The 21,538-nt window shown below is 47.3% G+C and overlaps 1 protein-coding gene across 2 annotated transcripts in view; it reads left to right on the top strand.

Moving 5' to 3' along the window:
* Positions 1–21,538, top strand: part of DTD1 (D-aminoacyl-tRNA deacylase 1) — a 711,214-nt gene that overhangs the window by 73,223 nt on the left and 616,453 nt on the right. The gene's annotated exons all lie outside the window — the stretch shown is intronic.

Here is a 21,538-nt window from a genome sequence, read left to right as displayed (position 1 = left end):
CTCGAGGTCGCTTGATGGTGGTTACAAGCGTGTTCAATTACATTGTCTTTTTCATATCAACCGACAAAAGTTTTGAATCCAGAATATTGACTACCACTATATTGTTTTTTTGTTCGTTTTTTTTTATTGACAACAACAATCAACAATACAGATTTCACAAGCAGTGTAAATTTTAGATCACACTAATCATTCACGTAATACACCTGGACAATTTCTGCAAAAAACATTCTCATTGTGTGGGTCGTTCCTATCTATCAGGCTTCCGGTTAATCAGGAGAAATTAGCGATGGTAATCTAGGTGGTTCACAGATATCCACCCCTCCTGTATGCATTTCATTTTTCCCATATCTGCATCCATTTGTTTGGCACCCCCTGGATAGGTACACTGTTTTCTCTCTGAACATGCACCAATCCATGTCATGCTTTCAATTCTACTCTTTCAGGACGTCTTGCACTCCCCATTTCCTTGCTATGTTTCTCTTTGCGACCATATGGCGCAATGCCACCCTTGTCCTCTCTTTATTACCCAAGTCTGTTGGTTCCCATATATTCAGTAGGCAGTGTTTGGTTTCCAGTACTATTTCTCCACCCAGTACTTCCCCCATACACCAGGAGACATTGTTCCAGTATTTATGTATATGCAGGCATTCCCATATATTATGGAAAAATGTCCCCTCCCTGCCACACTGTCTTCTACAACTATGATCTATATATCCCATCTTGACCAAGGCGGGTCCCGTGATGTAGATTCTGTGCAAAATCTTGAGCTGCACCAGTTTAAATTTAGAGGATATTGCAACCTCCTTGGTGATGCCAGTGCTTCTTGCCAATCCTCCTCCTCCAGTCCCGGTGAGTCCCCCTCCCATTTGTCACAGAGTTGCGAAAGAGGATCAGGTGAATGATTAATCAATTTCAGGTAAGTCAGTGAAATCGCCTTTTTTGGCATATACCCATCCAGCAGTCTATCCTCATGTGGCGAGGCCTCGGGAGGGGGTCACTCCTCTCGGGATCGATGTCTGTAGGGCATGTCTTATCTGTATCTTCCGGAATCTTTCAGTTTCTGCCAGTTTGTGCACTTGCTGCAAAGTCACGTAACCAGTTTTAGGAAAGCAATTCTCGGTGTACTGCTACCCCATTGCAAAGTTCTCTGCGCACTTTCTACCAATCTAAAGTAGGACCCTGGGACCAATTCAGGTGAGTTTTGGAGGACATACAGAAAACGTGGTAACAACATCATCTTAAGGAGAGCCGCCCTACCTAATAGCGACAGTGGAAGAGTCTCCAGTGTTCCACATTGTGTCTCAGCCGCTGTAGCGGCGGCAACAAGTTGGACACATAGTATAATTTAGAGTCTTTAGTGATGAACAGCATAAGATATTTGAATCCATCCTTGGCGATCACCACCTTGCAATCCTTGGGTATGGGGGGGAGGGGGTGGGCTCCATACAATATGAATAGGAGCGATTTTGACCAGTTAATGGTGTAACCCGAGTATGTACCAAAGTTAGTGAAAATGTTTAGAACCCTGTGTAGGGATCTCTCTAGAGAGTCTAGACTAGTGAATACATAAATGGGTCAACATGTTTCTCGCTATGTGTTTACTGACAAGCGATTCTTCAGGACCATGTATAGAAAAAGCCACAGACCGAAATAGTCTCCTCCACTTCAGAAGCCACCACCCGAAAGCACTTCGGGAAAACTTGCCTGTAGACCAGTTTTTGAGGATTAGGCGTAATTGCAGCAAACTGGCTGATTACAAGACTGAGTCCAGTATTCTCTCTAGGAATCTGTTGGACAGAGGTTATCCAACTAGAAATGTTGCTAAAGCCAGAAAGCGAGCTCAGAATAACAACAGGGATGCCCTTTTGGAGAGGAGAATACCAGATCCCGAGAAACAAGAACCCATGACTTGTGTCACCACGTATACACCAGCATCCAACGCGGTGAAAAAGGCACTGAAGCGTCACTGGCCTATTCTCAATACCGGCAACATTGTGTTTGAGCCGCCCAGATTCGCCTTCAAAAGGTCACAAAACATGAGGGACATCTTGATACACACGAGACCCAAAACACAAAAGACTAGGACACAGTCCACCCTGTGGCAACTTCCACCAGTTCAGGGGCACTACCCCTGCGGGTCTTGTAGTGTATGCCAGTTGACCAGCACATACAAAAGTATCCAACTAACCCCCTCCTTCTCATGGGAATTACGCAGCCACACTAACTGCAACACAGCTAAATGTATCTACCTGATCTTGTGTCCTTGCGGACTCTACTACGTTGGCATGACCAGTCGCCCAGTTACGGTCCGCATGGCAGAGCACCGCAGCAACTTCCGTTGCAAAAAGACTCACACCAAAATGAGCAAACACTTTGCAGAGGCCAATCATAGTGCGGACTCAATGAAATGGCTTATACTGGAAGCTAATTCGAGCTCAACCAAACAGAGCCTTTTCTATAAAGAGCAGCGGTGGATACATCGATTATGCTCTTATAGTGAGGGCCTCAATGAGGATATTCCCTGGAGCGCGCTGTAGATCATCGCTCCTTATCATGCATAACCTGAAGATCAATCGTCATTAATTAGGTGTGACACAGGCTCCTACCCACTAACATCTGTAACCAATGTTTTTCCACACCGTTCCATTATGGCCACCATATTTGTACTTACTTTACATATCTCTAACTATGACACCCCACCACTACCTACTGTGAGTTTGTTCCTGACCTGTTGTTGTGACACCGTAATCTTTTATATGGTCTTATCAACAAACCCAAAAAAAACCCCACCCCTCCTTAATCAATACCTCGTCATAGAGGGAGGTCTTGTCACAGTCTATACCGCTATAATACGCACAATCAGACACTGGGAAATGGCCGCCGCATTTGCGAGGCATTCTACTTCCGCCTTTCCAATATGACACATACCCCACGTGACATCACGAGCGGTTATCACCCCGCTGCTGCCTTCGTCCGGTTACCTCCCGGACCCGGCAGAGAGGGGTAGGTCTACCAGTGGAGACACAGGACTTCCCAAGTAAGTGCACTAACAGCAATGAGCACGACGGGACGACTGCGTACCCGCCCCCTGCGGGTTTTCTCTTGTATACCGACTGTAGTTTTGAATGAGTGTTTGCTGGCGTGCCGAACAGGCTATTACGGGCGCGTGTACTCACATACACCGGGTACTTCTGCTTGCGCAAGGTGCCCCTCATCCACCCACGCCGAGGATATTCCCTCTACACACTTGTCTACTGGGAAGCGTGAATCTGTACTATTAGCTTAACTAATCCCCGGGAACACTTTTGGGTGCAACCAGTTGGTTTCAGTATAAACACGCCCCTTTCGCTGCGAAGCAACTAAGATTCGAAAGCATCAGTGCACGTATAAGCATTAGACCTCCATTCACTAAGAGGCGACCTTGATGGACTTACTTTGCCGCCTCCCGTGGTAACATTTTCCCAAATAGCAGAAGGGGCACCCTATTGACATTCAGTACTCTGTGAACACCGATGTCACTTTCAGTATGTCCGGTGTCTTACACAATAAATAACCTATGTTTACTACCACTAGCCTGAAAATTAAGCGGTTGCTCCCGGAACTTGACCTGCCGGGTACTGATGTTGTAGCTTACATCTACTCTGATAGGTGAGTGCCTGATCCTTGAACTTGTACTAGAGAATTTATTGCTGTACACCGTTTTTAATTATTTTAATTATTTGAGGGACTCTTCCCATTGAGCATGCTAACCACTTTGCTCACCTTGGATGAGACCATCTGCATCTGAGTGCATGTTTAGTATACACCTACTGAGGCATGATACACTTTATTTTGTTTGGTGTCACATTTTTATGTTAGTGATAACGCGACCTGTTGTGATTTGCTTTTTTTGTCTCCCACCACAGGCAATTACAGCACAACACAGGTACCTTTCAACCTTTACACACGTTGGAATACTGTTCTGTAACAATGTAAAGGCTCTCTGTAGACAGTTTGAAATAGCACATACTATTTTTTCTATACACGGTCCTGAAGAATCGCTTGTCAGTAGACACATAGCGAGAAACATGTCGACCCATTTATATATTCACTAGTCTAGACTCGCACCAGGGAGCATTAATTCCCTCTGAGTCTATTGTACATCCATTTTAACTTGCAGTAAGGGACCGCTAGAATAAACCTGATCCTGGTACCCTTTACCCCAATTTTAACCCCCATAAAAACGTCTACATAGTACTGGCCCCTCACCCACACTTCACCCATACGGCAGTTGGAAAAAGATCTCCGCCAAAGAGCCCCTCTTTGAGGTGTTGCCCGTTGGGTATTGCACCGCCGACCCAACGAGGAGCATTGCCGATGATGAAGCATGACACTTGCAAGGGTGTGTGAGGCCATTATATCCAACAAATTGGATACCCAAGCGTTCTATCACTACGCACAGGTGTCACCAACACCAAACCCCCACTTGTAATAGGAACAGCCTGGTACCTTTTGTGTTTCATACCAATTTGGGCGAACACCTAGCTGGACCTACCACTCCCTCTGAGAGTGGCAAACCCACCCCCTCACTGTCTCCCTTCTTTGAAAACAAATCTCTCTAGAGAGGCCAGGTACAGCAAGATATCGTCAGCATAGAGTGAGATACGATCTTCCGACTCCTCTGTCCAGTGTAATCCCTGTATTATAGGATCTTTACAGTGTGCTAATGGTTCTAACGTTAATGCAAATAAAAGCGGGGACAAGGGGCAACCCTGCCGGGTCACTCTGTCGAGAGGGAAGGCAGCCAATTTTTTATTATTTACTACAGCTGTTGCAAGTGGATCCGTAAATAGGAGTCTCACCCAGCTGATAAATGCTAAACCGAACCCAAAGTTTCTCCAGCGCTGCGAAGAGATATGACCACTCTATGGTATCAAATGTCATAATGGCATCCAGGGACACCACTACTGCTTCCTCTCTTATGGCATTCGCCCGTCCCATCACCCCGTGTAGTCTCTGCAAATTTAAAGAAGTATTTCTGGACGGCATAAAGCCCAATTGCACCAATCCTGAAATTGCCCGGACCAGCCGGGTTTCCAGCAATTTGACCAGTATTTTGACCTCTGCTACCACTATATTGTTAAGGTAAGACTATGTAGGTAATCAGAGTTGCTATTCCTAACTTCACATCTTAATATCTTGATGATATAGATACAGTGGAATAAATAATAGTAAATATATCATCAATTAAATATCCCTACTGTGACAATATATTGGTAGTTAGTATTCTGGATTCAATATGATTGTGTGCTGAAGTCCTATTCTCATGAGTGTCTTGAGAGAAGTTGAATGCTAGAAGAGCATTGTAGTTTTGCATAGTCACTAGGTCTAACCTGTCTCAAAAGGACACCCAACATTTGCTCCTAGTTGAACTCTAACCCTCCCAGTTGAACACAGTAACTTGTTGCTAAAGAAATGGAAGCTCATGTTTAATAGCTGTTCATAACCGATTTGGGTCTTTCCACAAACAAAACCAAATCCTATTCTATGGTGTGTGGACCACCATGTAGTAAGTTAACTCCCTTCCAGACTGGTGGCACCCCGATTAAGTGTTTTCCACGTTTGCCTACCTGGGGTGCCATTTGACTGCATGAGTTCTTGAGTACATCTGAAGGGTATAAGCATTATACAATTTGAACAAGCCTTAGCATCCCTTTTTAAATTTGCCTCTAAGCTGGGTTCCCTGCCTTTAGATGTGGCGCTTGCTATTTACAAAACTAGATCAGTAACAAGAGCTACCTATGGTGCTGGGATATGGTGGTATATGGACCAACACACATTGCAGGTTCATGAGAATACATTTTTGCTCAGACTCTTGTCCCTTCCCCCAGTGTCCCTTCTGTAATAATGCACACAGAGTTGGGACTAGAATATTTGAGAGATGCTGTAAGAATAGGCACCTATACTGCTTTGGCTGTCAATCTGGTCCAGGCCAGAAGCAAAACTGACACAAGCTGTGATATCGGACTGTTTAAACTTATCAGGGGGCTCATAAGATTAAATGGCTCACTTTAGGCAGGGTAAAGTTATTCACACAACCTTTGTCTATTGATCAGCTAACAAGATCATTGGTAAAACGGGAATATCTGCTCCAGATTATTGAAAAAAAGGAGGGAGGGAGAACAGAGTAAGGCTATGGTAAGGGCATATTTCCCTTTATGTACTGCACAGCTTATTGAGCCATATTTGGTAAAGATTTTCAGACATCGCAGATTTCTTCTACTAAGGTTCAGACTTGGCCTGGCCCAATTTCTGGGTTCCTATCCCTCAAATGTATTTATTGAAAAATAAACTGCCACTATGCCCATGTACTTCAAGCATGCCACAATCCCAGCTATATATGTTTGTCTTCTGAGAGCTATGTAGAAAACATAGACTTTTGTATATTAAAATCCTCTTTTGTAGACCTTAAATATTGGGAAATGTAATGAGGCCTTAAAGTATCGTCAATTGCCCCAGAGTGATTATGTTTGTGTAGCAGTGTATGGATTTATTTCCGTTGCTACAAAACAATGGAAAATAGTTTGGAAGTGATTATGTTACAATGGATGTACTTTTTGTCTGCATGCAAGTGTTTTAAAAACTGTAATATGCCTTTTAATTGTATTTGTTAAAGTATTTTATTTGTAATTTTATCAGGATTTTATTGATGAATTATTGTATATTGTCTGATTGTTTTGTGCATTTAAAGATGAATGTTATGGTATTTTAGTATATTTGTTTGCTTTTAGGGTTATTAATAACTGAATAATGCTCTTTTGATGATGATGATGTCTAATAGCTTCTAATTATCGGTAATAGAATGAGAGTGTTAGAAATGGGGATCTCTGGTTGGCTAAGGCTTGCGCCAAAGCCAGGCAGAGACCACCACTCTAGTCAGGGAAAGGGAGTTACACGCCAAAGATAACCCCTGCTCGCCCCCTTGGTAGCTTGGCACGAGCAGCTAGGCTTATCTCGTTGGCGATGTGTAAAGCATTTGCACAACACACACAGCAACAACACACTAGGCACACCACAAAAGGAACTCCACACAAGGTTATATATAAAAATAGCCTTTGTAATATAATAAAACACATTAGATAGTAATCACACAATATACATTGTGCCAACATGACAGGGCCACGTGGGCCACTGTCAGAATTGTCACTGGGTAGAAAATGGTAAAAGTAAGAATATATATGAACTTAGGACACAGCTAGTAATCACTGGCAGACACTATACTCAGTGTTAACCTGTAACATAAATCATAACATGTACAGTATCACATAAAGCGAGAACTCTATTCTGCGCCAACCGCATAAGCTAAAATAGGGTAAACCATAATCTCCTAAACATAACTTGCATTAGGAAATAAAGTTAATAGCATAACCTTCAGTAGGGAATAACTCAAACCTAGACCACAATAGAGAATCAAATAAAACATAAGACAGTAGGTAAAAACCTAATAAGCATAAAAGCCCATCTATCAGCATAAATCAAGGTGCATAAACCATACTACAAACATTACATTTCCTAGCACCTATATAAAAATGACATTAGGGCCTTGCACCATACAAACCTAATAGTCCCCTGGGCCAACTGGCCATCTCTAAGGGGCTCAAATGTCCTCTGTCCAAAGTCAGGGGGCGCTGCCAATGTAACGACAGTCACGGGGCGCACTTGGCGCAAACCTAAAAGTGGCAGCTTCCCCCTACTTGCTGGGAATCTTTAATGAAGGGCCTAAATGTTGCAGCTGGCACTAAGTGCTGCTCAGCTGTGCAGGCAGAGATGGGGCAAAGGAGTGCGTCTCACTCCTGAACTTAACCTGTTCCCTAAAAATGCAAAACCTAAATGGTGCAGCTGCCCACTACTTGCTGGGCAGCTGTGAAAGTTTAAGAAGATGGTATGGGCTCTCAGTAGCCCTTTAGATCAGTATGCAAAACGGTGGAGCCATCTGGCTCTGAAAATGTGAAGCGTTGGAGCCCTCTAGGCTCTGAAACCAAATATGCAAAGGTGGGAGCCTCCGAGGCTCTGGAAACAAATATGCAAAATGTTGGAGCCATCTAGGCTCTGGGAAGTACTGAGGCAACGTTGGAGTGGCCCGCTGCCATCCGGGGCCGCTCTGGGAAGTAGCACCACTCTGGTGCCTGGACAAGTAGCGGGACACGAACCCTTTTCACAATTATGGCCCTGACAGTCAAATATGCCCCAAGCCCCTCACGGGGACTTTTAAACAAATAATGGCCATCGCGTGGGAGCGGCCCACAACGGCGGGCCCGCTCAGGAGGCCCTAAGCACCGGCAATGTCTCCCGCCATCCCCACTCACCAGTAATGCAGGGGTCTTTACTTGGATGCGGCGGGGGCAGGCACCGGCAATGTGCCTCGCGCCCCCTCCGCAGGAAGCATGCGCTTGGGGACTCTTGCTCCCCATGGGTTTACCGGGGCTCCCAACAGCTCACAGGAGCCCCAAGCAGCATCCGGCCATCGCTCGGCCGGCTTCTTCCGTTGCCGGGCTTCCCTTCCGTCCCGGAAGCCCCGCCCACGAAGGCACAGACTTGCTTGCCTTCCGGGTCGCGCTGGTTTGCGGCTCGGGAGGGATTCTAGATGTGGCTCGGGTCCCGGCGGCAAGTCCGTTTTTTCTCGAGGCTAACGAGGGGTAGGCTCCCTCTGAATTCAAAATATAGAGCGGGGTAGGCACCCGCGATAAATGTTGCAAAATGCAGGGTGGGCACCCGTAATTATGAGCAATGAGCGGGGTGGGCACCCGAACAATTTAAATAAAAGCACCATAAAGCGGAATAGGCTCCTGCTATTAGAAACAAAAGCACCAGCGGGGCGGGCACCCGCAAAAGGGCACCACAATGCGGGGTGGGCAACCGCTCCTCTCCGCCTCCGAAAGGGAGGGAATCCCCACGCTGGGATTCCTTCTGGGAAGCATTGCAGCACAGCGCTGGGGAGTTCAATTAAAATAAAGCGCTCGCAATGCGCTGAGACTGGCAAAAGGTCCTCAAAGATAAAAAGGGGATCCTGGGGCAAAGCAGGAGGGTCCCAAGGGAATAAAGTCTCCAAGGCATCCAGGGGCAGTCCAGAGCACAGGGAGGCAAGCCTTCCCCTGAGCCCCAGCAGCAGCACACCCCTGGTAGATTCAAGTCCGCAAACAAGAACATTTTACATGGGGTCAAAGCCCCTTCTTATACAGCTAAATCCTTTGTTCTCAAGGGTGCAGGCAAGGGGAGAACCAGATGCAACTGGTTCTGGAGCACTTTGTTTTGCTCAGCTCCGCTCTCTATTCACAGGACAGGCCAGGGACATCAGACTCCCCACAGGAGGTGGAGCCAGCATTGTGGAGGGAAGGCACAGCCCTATTCAGGTCCCAGGTGCAACTCCTCCCTCCCATCTACATGCATATCTCCCTATTCACCACCGGGCAGACTCACCCTGGCTCCTGGAGCCAAGCACACCAGCCAGCCCCTGTCACGCACAAGCCAGACAGGCAATTCACATCTCACAGCACACAGAAATGCCAACTTCTAAAAGTGGCACTTCTACACTAGACACAATAAATCTGCGCACACCTTTGCGCACATTTATTCTCACGAGTTCGCACATACCAAACTCGCCCCTGCACTCCCCACATATGAGGAATTACCATGGACCCACATATCCCCCATGTATTCCTATGGGAGGGCAGGCCATCTCACCACACGCACTCAGAGTGCGCACGCACTTTACACTGGGCCACAGTGCTAAAGTGCACAGAGGCCTACAATCACTACCACCATGCCAGAGGCTAAAGGTAAAAAGTTTAGGGGTGAACCTGCCAAAAAGGCCCAAATCCAACAGAGAGGAATAGCAGTCTTCTGTATTTTGTGCAAGTGTGACTATAATAAACGGTATCATAAATGTTATTAGAACTATGAAATGTAGGACATCATCCACAGTATAACATGTCCAGACACAGGTTAACGCAGCACTTGAACTCCCATAGTATCTTCCTTTACTTATGACTATTCGTTTACTTGTGGCGCAAAAAGATTAGCAAATGAATAATAACTTTGGGTTTTAAGATATAGACCCTCAAAAGGCTCTGGACAGGCTCAGGTGGCTAATTTTGAAAATGTCTGATCTATTCACCTCATATTTGAATTTTCTCTCTTGTCGACTCACTCATAATTAGAACTGTTTGCAAAATGGCAATAGCTACACTATCTTTTTGATTAGATTTTAGTGTGGAGGATGTGTTCTGGGCTATAATTTGTGATCTAGAACAGTCCATCTGAGTAGCCAAACAGTGTTTGAACTAAGCCATCTTTGCGCTTTGTTTTAAATAATGTGTTATTACTGCAACTTCTAAGCTGTGAACTGTTTGCTGATCTCCTTTACCTCTTAAACTGATAAATAAAACGGTTTCATGTGAGCCCCCATTCTCTTTCAAAAACGATTTTGAATTCCTTCAAGGGTGAAAACGGCAGTCAATTCCAAGATAATAATCCTCTGCATATCTCCTGTGGTTCCTCTTTCAAAGGACATCATTTTACAGAATATTTACTCCCTGCTGAATAGCTGATGTGTTGCATGCTGGTGGTCACATAGGGCCTGACTCAATAGGGTATTTGTGAACCTAAGATGTTGGCAATTCGATGTTCTTGTATCTGAATTCATGAGCACACATTCATTTCAGTAATTCTTAAAAATTGAACTTTGATCTCTTAAATGGATTATTTTGACTTAAAATTCTGAGGTGCAGCAGAAATTTTCCATGCAAGCAAATCTGATCACAGAGGCGAACTGTGGTCGTTCAAATGCAAGACTTTTTTCGGAAACAAGTGAACAACGATGAACTTCTCACTATATTAATATTCACAAACATTTGTGAAACATAGTACTATTCTGGCAACAGCCAGAGATTTATTCTCATATAAAAGGCATGAGTAAATTTGTTTCCAATGAAAGCTGCATTATTAAGATTCTTTATTTTAGAGGAGCACAAAAGCCTTTGTTGCCAGAGTGACCCCCAACATAAGTATCACATATAATATTTAAAAATGGAATCTTGGGGAGTGGCTTGGAGGCCAAGCATGGCGGACATGCCCTAGCAGAGCTCCGTCGGCCTGAGCCTAATTCCCCCGATATCCGGCACTGATCCTGACCCCAGCCTCCCTAACAACTGCATCGAGGCTAGCGGAGAGGTCTTGTACAACACAATTTGGACAGTGGACCACTCTTACACTCTCAAAGCACCAACCCACATATCACCAATACCTATGTGTAGTTTTCATTAGAATTGCGTGCAAATTTTCAAATACTCCCTGTCCTAAGAGTATATCCCAAAGCTTTGGGAAAAAGTCAATATTTTTATCAAACTTGAAAAGCACCGCTTAAGAGTTTAAATCTCCACCAAATGTGGGTGATAGAATGCGTAGTCAAAGAATATCCCAAATGAAAAACGCTGAATTTGTGATTGCAAAAGAGTTCAAGGTTCTTTTAATAGTCCATTTAAGAAACCAGCCAACGTGTTTCGTTCCGTCACGCGGAACTTCTTCAGGGCTGTAAATCATAAAGTGAGAAGAAAAACATACAAAAACCCGTGTGAGTTACTTCAAAACAAAATGTGTACATACATGAATAAATATATAAAAATTGTATACACCAAAAGAGACCCATATTAAAAACACCCTACTGTTTAAAAATGCCGCTTGTCATCACATGAGTAAATTATTGGACCATTTCTCTAAATTATTGTGCTGCATAGTCAATCCATTTAGGTCCCTTTATATACCTTGGGTCAAACCCAGAAATGAGGTAGTGTTGTAGAACTGGAATGTGAGGCACCTGTACCCCGGTAGAGATCCGATGTTCCCTGGGGCCTGCTGTTGGTTGTGGCCGGACTCCCGATCTCCCGGCCTGGGGGGTGCTGCATGTCGGCGGGGGTCCTCTCCCCCCTCTTCCTCCCTTGTTGACGGGGTGAGGAGGGCCCCAGGAGATGGAACTAGAGCGGCAGGGTGCCGAGTCACGTACGCCAAAGACTATGGAATGGAATGAGAATTTATAATAGTGCAAAACTGCCACCTTACGGGTATCCTGGAGCTTGGATCAGAGAGAGGACATCAGAAAGCAGAATCAGCAAAAAGGCACTATGGAGCATTCCTTGGAAACAGCCAAGTTTTCAGGCTCTTTCCTGAAGCCGGTCAGCGAACTGGCCTGTCTGAGATTCAAGAGCAGCTCATTCCAGATGCGTGAGGCAATAACTCCGAAACCTCTACCCCCCTTCCGGGATCTCTTAAATCTGGTGGTTATAATCAGATTAGTATTTGAAGAGCAGAGCTGCCTCCCTGGGTTATACCAAGTGAACATCTCTTGCAAGAAGATAGGACCCTGGCCATGTACTTCCCTATATACAATGCAGAGAAGTTTGAAACAAATTCTCTCCCCAATGGGCAGCCAATGAAGATCTCTTAAGGCCAGTGTCGTAGAGTGTAGGAAGGTGGATATCTGACTTTATGGTTGCCCCAACTTTTTGCCTAGTGTTTAGCTGGTTTTTGACTTAGCCTGGGGCCCTGAATAGCAGGATCCCAGGCCAACTATCTGCTCTCTCTGTAAAATGGACTCCATGTACTTTAGGTACATACTTGATTGGGTATTGGGTGACCTTTGTGAGCCCCTGTATAGTGTACCATAGGTACCCAGGGCATAGTTGCATCCAAGGCCTACCAGGGGCTGCAGCATGTATTATGCCACCCCTGGCTGGCCATCCAAACTGACACCACAGGCTGATCACTCAGCTTGGGCAAGGTGGTGTAATCGCCCCTTGCTTAGATGTAGTATACCTATAGCTACCCTTATATATAGACACATATATACCTATATGTCACTCCTATGGCAGGCCTTGACAATCCTGGCAGAGTGCTTGGTTTATGTGAGAGGGTGCTCTAGCCTGAGCTGAACCCTTCTGCAGCTTACAGAACCATGTCCTTATAGCTGTTCTATGATATTGCCATACCATATACTCTTAAGTGCACTATAACCCTCGTGGTTAATGCTAACTTTGGTTTGGCTTTATCAAAACATGTCGTGTAAGGTGTCAAACACTTTGGAATACTACCCCCGCCAATTATGGCGGCGGGGGTAGCATTCCACCCTTCTAGAGGGAGAAGACATGTAGTTACTGCTTTACCCGGTTAAAGTTAAACAGAACTTCAGCATCACAAAATGGATGCTGCTGCCACAGACACGAGTCTGACCTCCTGCAGCTGGAAGAAACTCCGGCAAGGGAGGCCTGGACAATAGGTTTCCTGTCGAGGGAGGTGCTAGCACCTCCCCAGACAGCCTGTAGTGTATTGGGGCAGCGTGGATTCAATGGAAAGATGCTTTTCCAGACACTGCCTAGGGCACACAAGGTGCTCCATGCATAGCCCGGTTCAAACCAGTTGCTGGGGCACTCCAGCCCCAGCTCTGGCGCAAAACTGGACAAAGGGAAAGGGGTTTAACCACCCCCTTCCCAGGTTCCACCCATAGGAGGGACCTAGCAAGTAATCCAGCCCCTTAGATTAGTATAAAGATAGGAGCTGTGTCTAGAGACATCAGATTATCCTGGACTAAAACTCTGAAACGAAACTCTTGGACCTTCGACGTTCTATTCTGACTAGAAGACTGAAGACATCTCCCTTGTGGTCAAGGAGTGACCACCCTGTGCAAACAGGCACCACCAGTAACTTGCCGGTTTGCTTTGTCGACGCTCCCGCCGGAACCCGAAGACTCAGCGACTCAGGAACTGGACTTCCAGACTTCTCCGACTCCGATCCACATCCACAGCAAAGCTGAGACCCGTGGCGGACACGAGAGACGTGGGACCGGACACCCTGGACTACCTGCTCTTTGCTAACCCTGCAGCTTCTGAGGTACCCTCGAAATTGTGCATTGGGGTTTGAGAAGCCCCAGACCCGAGCAGCATTTGCACCGAAGCTCAGGCCTCCACACTCCACGAGTACCGCGTGGGGCCTGCGCCTGCATTTCAGCTCAACGCGTCTTCCCGGTTGCTAGCCTGTTGGATAGTGAGCCCTCCAAATACTTCTTTGTGAACTACACCGCTTGCCTGGTTGCTCCAGGCTTGCTCCAGCTTCCCTGCAAAGGAGAAGCTCTCCAGATCTTGCTGGTCTGACCTGAAGCCAATCTTCCCATCCTGTGTGGATTGCGTTTGCCAAGGCTTGTTGGGTCCAATCCGGATACCGACACCGCAGTCAACAAGATCCTTCGTGGGACTATGGGATATAGGGCGACACTGAGTGGGAGCGGGGCCACCGAGTCCATCTCCACCGCCACATGTGGCTGATAGGGAGTGGGGTAGGCCCAAAAGTGTGCAAACTGGGCCTGTGCGCAAAGGGCATACAGGTGCATGTCCGGCGCACCCATTCCACCCTGTCGCAATGGCAATGTCAGGAGCGCCCAAGATAGTCTTGCTTGTTCGCCTGCCCATATCAATGTCAATAGTTGGGAGCGCAAGGAGGTGAAAAAATGCTTCGTCAATGGGATCGGAACATTAACAAAGAGATATAAGAATTTGGGCAGAACCACAATCTTCACTAGGGCAATTCTGCCTGCAAGAGATAGCGGCAATTTTGTCCATATGGCAACCTTCTCCTCCAGCCAAGCAACCGCCTTGCCAAAATTCAGGGTCCAGATGTCTTGGAGTTTGCGGCTTATCCACACTCTCAAATATTTAACTTCATCCGCCTCCCAGCGCAGAGGGAAGTCAGGCTGCACCTCAGGGGTGCTGTCAGTCAGCGGGAAGTTGACCGATTTGGCCCAATTTATTGTAATGCCTGACAGTCCAGCAAACTTTACAAATTCGCGGAGCAGCAGGTTCATGTTTTCGGCCGGTTTCGAGACATACAGGGTCACGTCGTCTGCATACAGTGAAATCAATAGGCTGCGGGTGCTAAAGCCGATACCACGCGCAGTGTGGTGTTGCCAAACTCTGGCCGCCAATGGTTCCATTGCAATAGCAAACAGGAGTGGGGATAAAGGGCAGCCCTGTCTCGTGCCTCGGGAGATAGAAAATGGGGCAGATATTAGGCCGTTCACCTTCACTCTCGCCCTAGGTGCAGTGTAAAGTGGGCGAATCAGCGCTATGAACATTGGGCTAAATCCCATGCGTTCCAGTATTCGAAAAAGATAGGGCCATTCAAGAGAATCAAAGGCCTTAGTGGCATCTAAAAATATTGCTGCGGCCTGCACGTCTGGATGGAGGTAGTGCAACACTGAGAAGACAGTCCTCAAATTATGCGAGGTTGCACGGCCCGGTATGAACCCCGACTGGTCAGGGAGGGCCACCATTGGAAGCAGTGGTAAAAGGCGGTCTGCAATGATTTTCGCATATATCTTCACATCCACATTTATTAGAGACAGGGGCCTGTAGGAATCAAGGGATTTGCTGTCTTTGCCTGGCTTTAAAAGCGTGACTATAAGGGCCTCTCTCATAGAGTCCGGCAACGTTCCCTCCACTAGAGTTTCAGTAAAGACAGCATGCAGCCTCGTGCCAGCTCATCCACATAAGCCTTGTAGAAGGCCGTGGTCAGCCCGTCAGGGCCTGGGGCTTTATTCAAGGGCAGACCTTTAATAACTTTAGCGACGTCCTGGACTGTCACCGGAAGGACAGTCCAGTGGGCATCGTTAAACCAGACTAGGGCAATGGAGTCTAAGTAGGATTCAAGCAAATCCCGAGATTGCACATGTGTGGATTTATATAATTTGGAGTAGAATGTGGCAAAAGTTGAGAGAATCTCCTCTTGGCCTATAATCACATCACTTTCGGGGTTAATGATGGTGTGCACGTGGGCAGGTGCTGCTATGGTAGAAATGAGCCTGGCTAGTGTCTTGCTGGGTCTATCCCCTTCGCCATATCTGCGCGCCTCTGCCTGTTTGCCTAAAAATGTAAGCTCGCGCAGTGCTTCCTCGTTGTAGTCTAACAGCTTGACTTTGATTTGTGTCGCAAGCTCAGGAGTGGGGTTGTCACAAAATAATTTTTCAAGGTCTTTGAGATCTTTTTCCAACTTAACGAGGGTACCTCTAATAGCCTTAAGAACACCAGCCTGACGTGCTATGCACTGCCCCCTAATTACCACCTTGAACGCATCCCATAGTATCGATTCTGTAGACACCGACCCAACATTACTATCAAAATAACCAACTATATCCGCCCTAATTTCTTCCGTGAAGGCAGCATCTAGCAGGGCGTGTGGCGGTAGGCGCCAGGAAAAGGCACGGGTCGAGCATCTGGAATCCTCAATTCTAACAGACAAGGGGCGTGGTAAGACAATGAGCGGGCCATTCCCTCCACATTCACGGTCCAAGCAGCAACATCCGAAGTGACCAGCCAAAAGTCTAGCCTAGACCAGGCCCCGTGGTGATTGGAAATGCACGTGCCTTCCCTACCCATGGGGTGTCGCGCCCTCCAAATGTCTATCAGCGAACCCTCCTCGAGTATGTCATTGAGGGCCTTGCTTGCGTGCGGGTGTGGAGGTCTAGGGGCACCCTTACGATCTAGGGTATCATTAAGCACCACATTAAAGTCCCGCCCCGGATAATCTTAGGGCAATGCATCAATGTGATCTGGGCCCACACCTTCCTGAAAAACTCTGGATCGTCTACATTGGGGCCGTAAACAGCCGCCAGTACCACTTGTCTGCCCAAAAGAGTACCATGTAGCACCACATATCGTCCCTCAGTGTCGCAAATCATTGTGTGTTCCTTCCAGTCAAGGCCTTTCTTTATAAGTATCGCCACACCACGGGCATAGTTAGAAAATATGGCAGAGAATACAGGGCCCCATCTAGCATGTTTGAGTCTGGGTGATGGTGAGGCGTTCAAATGTGTCTCCTGTAAAAAGCATATGTCAATGTTGTGTCTTTGCAGATAGCCATGCAACAGTCTTGCCTTCCTACTGTTCTGTAAGCCTCGAATGTTCCATGTTAACACCTTAGTGACTCCCATTCGTCCGTTTCAGAGTTCCGGTGATCACCATCCAGCCCCACCACAGTATGACCATGTATAGTAGTATTAGACCATACGTCATTGTAGCTCCTACCTACAGCCAAACTACCCCGCCCCCCAGCCCACCCTCCACCCACACCAACCCCCCAATCAGGTTGTGATAAATTCCCTCCCAAACCGCACAAGGCGACTAAACAATCAAACAAGTGAACAGTGGGAGATACCCCTCGGGGGTTAGGCATCCCGTGCATACAACCCCGTTTGCACAGGGTGACTGCAATAATTAACGTAAGATCCAAGGCACTGAAACACAAAAGGTGTTAATGTCTACAGTGGTGTAATAGGAGAGGCACCCAGCATAGGCACAGTGTAGAATAATTCCTAACGAATGGTATCAGCTTAGCAGCAGCGGGATATTGCAATGTCGGGTGCGGCTCACAATAAAACATTACACCCAATCAATCAACAGGTTCTTTCCCACAAGGTACACAGCTGCAATGGGTTACTAGTGTTTAGTCATTGTCACTGAGTCTCGCCTCCATGTCCCCATCTGTTGCCGTCTTCTCCCTCGCTTTGGAGCCACATATGTGCTTCGCAAATTTAAGGGTGGAGTGAGCATCAGTAAAATAATTAGCCGTCCCCTCATGGAAAACTCGCAGTTTTGCCGGGTATAGGAGGGAGTACGGGAGGCCCGCCTGCAGCAGCAGGCGCTTCGCCGGCACAAATTCTTTCCTTGCCGCCTGCACCAGGGGTGTGAAGTCAGGGTAGAAAGAGAGATTATTACCTTTGTGTGTAATTTTACCTTTCTCTTTCGCCAGTCGGAGTATAAGGTCTCTGTCCTGGTAGTTCAGCAGCTTTACGAGGATGGGTCTCGGTGTTCCACCAACCAGCGGTTTCTTACCCAACGCCCTGTGCACCCTCTCCACTGTGAACACAGGCGATAGGTTAGGGTTGAATAGTTCATGCAGTTGGTCAGTGATGAAGACCTCCATTTTCCCGATCGCTGTAGTTTCCGGAATTCCCGTGACCTGCACGTTGCATCTTCTAGAACGCGCTTCAAGGTCATCAGCTTTGGCCTGCAAATCTTCAAGTTGTTTCTCCATACTTGTGAATCGTGCCTTTGAGTCTTGTTGGAATTCACAGCACGCAGTATGGCGATTCTCCAGGCAATCGAGTCTGGTCTCATGTGTGCTGACCTGCGCCCTTACCGAGTCCAGCTGGGCCGTCATGGAGTCCAACTTCGTATCTATACTCCGCAAGCTAGATCGAACCTCCACCAGTAGCGTCTTCACATCAATATCTAGTTCGTCTCCATTTGTCCCCGACTCAGCATCACCAGAGTCTTGAGTTGGCTGCTTGTTTTGGCGCTTTTGCTCAAAGGTGAGGCGCGGCTGTCTGGGGTCCCCTTTACCCATTTTACCAGTCCGGTCGATGCACTGACTTAGTGTCTACAACAGCCTAGTCGCAATGTCCTGGGGGTATGTACAAGGTAGATCAGGATAGGCGGGATACTCGGTCCACAGGGCTCCACCCGGCAGCAGGAGCGCAGTAGACAGGCAGGTTTTGACGCTCCGGACCCAGCCGCTATGAACGTCAATCTTTTCGACCCCTTATGCAGCGCTACAGCACTCGCAGGAGACCAGGAGGCACAGCCAGTTGCAAATCGCCACCAAGGGACACAGCAGGCGGCCCATGCAGGCCAAGGAAGTCCACAGGCCACGCAATCGGTCCTCGACGGCTGCACAAAGACCTGAGGGGCAGCGGGCCGCACAGCCAGTGTAACTCTCTCCACCAGTCCCCGTTCAAAGCACTCCCAGCATTTCTTGGCCGCCGATCGCACCCTCGCGCCTTTAGCCGCTGGCCGCCATTCTGATTCAATCAGCTCAGGCCAGCCTAAACGGGTTGGGGCATATGACAATGCACCCCTGGCGCGCGTGGATCGTGTTAATGCCGTAAGTGCAAATAGTCACGGCACCACGGGGGCACTGCAGAGAACTGGGCGAGACACAGGCCGTCAGTGCGACGATGCACCACTCAATGGGGGAGGGAGCACAGGCCCCGAGCATACAATCCTTCCCAAGCAAAGATGGCGCCTCTCATCACTTGGTCAACTCCGACGTTTTTAACTCACAGTTCAGGCAGCACACATTTTGCGCATTACTGGCAGCAGGCAGGAGTATCGCGGTTCCTCTATCGCTCGTCCGGTCTGGGTCCGCCGTCTCCGCCAAGCCGGTGCACGGCACTACCAGCGCGGCCCACCCGACCCCGGGCTTGAGTTAATGCAGGCGCCCAGGCAGGATGTCGCCAGCCCCCCCCCGCCCCGTCCAAGTCACAGATAAAAAGCCTAGGAATTTGGCTGGACAGTTCCCTCGATTTCTCTTTCCAGGCCCCTAAAACTTCATCCACCTGTTATGGCCTGATGAGAATGCTCCGGAAGATTCTCCCTCTGCTGCCATTTCAGGTGAGGAGAATCATGGTCCAGGCGTTGATACTCTCTCGCCTGGACTACGGTAATGCCCTCTATCTGGGAGCTCCCCAGGCTGCAATTAATAAGCTTCAGGTCACTCAGAACTGCGCTGCCCGACTACTCTATCAAATACCTCGCTGGCAGTCTGCCAAACCTTCCCTGATGAAACTGCATTGGCTTCCTATTGCAGCTAGGATACAGTTCAAGGCCATGTGTCTGACTCAGAAAGCTATATGGAGGACTGGTCCAGCCTTACTGCCTTACAGCCTTACTCTCTAGTTACTCCCTATCTCCCTCACAGAGCCTTGCGCTCCAGCTCTCTACACCTGGCCACCCCCAATAAGATAAACAAAGCTCGTTGGGGTGGCCGCCTGTTCTCTTTCAATGCTGCAAAAATTTGGAACTCCCGTCCCCTCATCCTTAGAAAGAACAGTAATCTGTTAGCATTTAGAAACCTTTTAAAAACTCATTTGTTTGGAATCACCTGCTAGCGCCTGCCCTGTTGCTCTCTGATTCTAGCCACTAGCGCTGCGAGGCCTCAGGGTAGTTTATGCGCTATATAAATATAATTTTCATTTAATTCATTTCATTGTCAGCATGCATTCGCAGATTATCCATTACAGTTGCCAGAGCAGCCTCGGTCCCATGTCCCGGGCGGAACCCATATTGGTCCCTATCCAGCAGAAGATTGTCCTTCAGATAACATAATAGACTTTTACTAACTGCCTTCTCCAAGATTTTGATCAGGTAAGGCAGTAAAGAAATTGGTCTGAAACTTGCTGGGTCAGTAGGGTCCAAAGATGGTTATTTGAGCAGAGACGTTACTACTGCTTCCTTCCATGCCTCTGGTACCACTCCTTCCTCCAGTGACTGACAGCAGATCTTCCATAGCCAGGGAAAGGTTTCTTGACGTCGAATTTTCCAGATTTTATGGGGAAAAGGATCTAGTGGGGAACCCGAGGAAACACTTTGACCAAGCTGGTTGAAGGAGTCCTCTGAAGGGGCATGGAAGATATCCAGAGAGGTAACTGTCTGGGGTTCTGCATCAGGCTTCCAGGCTGATTCACCCGGGCCATCAGAGTGTAGTTTTCTGACAATTTTAGTTATTTTGTCCTCGAAGAAAAAGGCAAGCTCATCGCAGAGTTTCTGCGATGCAACCACCTTGTTACTCGTGCAGGCTGGACTGGATAGATCCCTAACAATATTAAAAAGCGCTCTTGTGCTATTGGGGCTTGCAGAATAGATTTAGCATAAAAGTCTGCTTTGGCCCTAACAATAGATTCCTTGTATTGGATCTGTACCAATCTCAGAGCTTTGCTCTCTAGTTCCAGATAGGCCCTCCTCCATTTTCTCTCGGTCTTTTTTGCATACTACCCGTATCTGTTTTAATTCATCATTGTACCAGGGAGCAGAGATTTTTTTTCTATTTTTGAGGCACTTTACTGGAACTACTAAATCAAGAGTTTCTGCTATAGTATTACAGTAAGTCTGATAGTTTTCACCTACAGATGCAGAGGAGGTAAAGAAAATCTGATCCTGAAGAGTCACTTGAGTCTTATTTTTCACCAACTTAGCCCATTCTCTTCCCTTTCAAAAAGTCGACGACTGGTTGCTTTTGTCCTCTGAGCTAGGTATCCTAATAAAAAAGTGAATAAAAAAATGGTCACTCACGCTTTGACGCAGAATGTCAACCGCCTTCGTCTCGGCCTGATTCGCAAACAGGAGATCTAAGACATGTCCTCCTAGATGAGTTGGTTGTGTTACCATTTGATGAAGACCAAGGTTCTCACAAGTGTGCCTTGGGTCCCTCAGATGGTTATCTAGGCTGCCATTATCCCATAAATTAAAGTCTCCTAGTACCATCATACGCGCATGAGTTAAACTCAGGTCGGTGATGGAATTAAGCAGATCTTGAAGCTGGGTGTCTGCCCCTTGGGGTCTGTAGCAGACCACCCCTGTGAGTAGTCTGCCCGTAGCCTCCTGAAGAAACCCAACTGTTCAATCCCAGTGACCTCATCTACTTGTAGGGGTGCGAAGTTCCATTTTTCCTTAAAAATCACCCC

The sequence above is a fragment of the Lissotriton vulgaris genome, chromosome 6 (assembly GCF_964263255.1).
Source record: "Lissotriton vulgaris chromosome 6, aLisVul1.2, whole genome shotgun sequence".
NCBI lineage: Eukaryota > Metazoa > Chordata > Amphibia > Caudata > Salamandridae > Lissotriton > Lissotriton vulgaris.
Note: the sequence above shows the minus strand (reverse complement) of the source record. Positions and strands in the feature narration are given on the sequence as shown.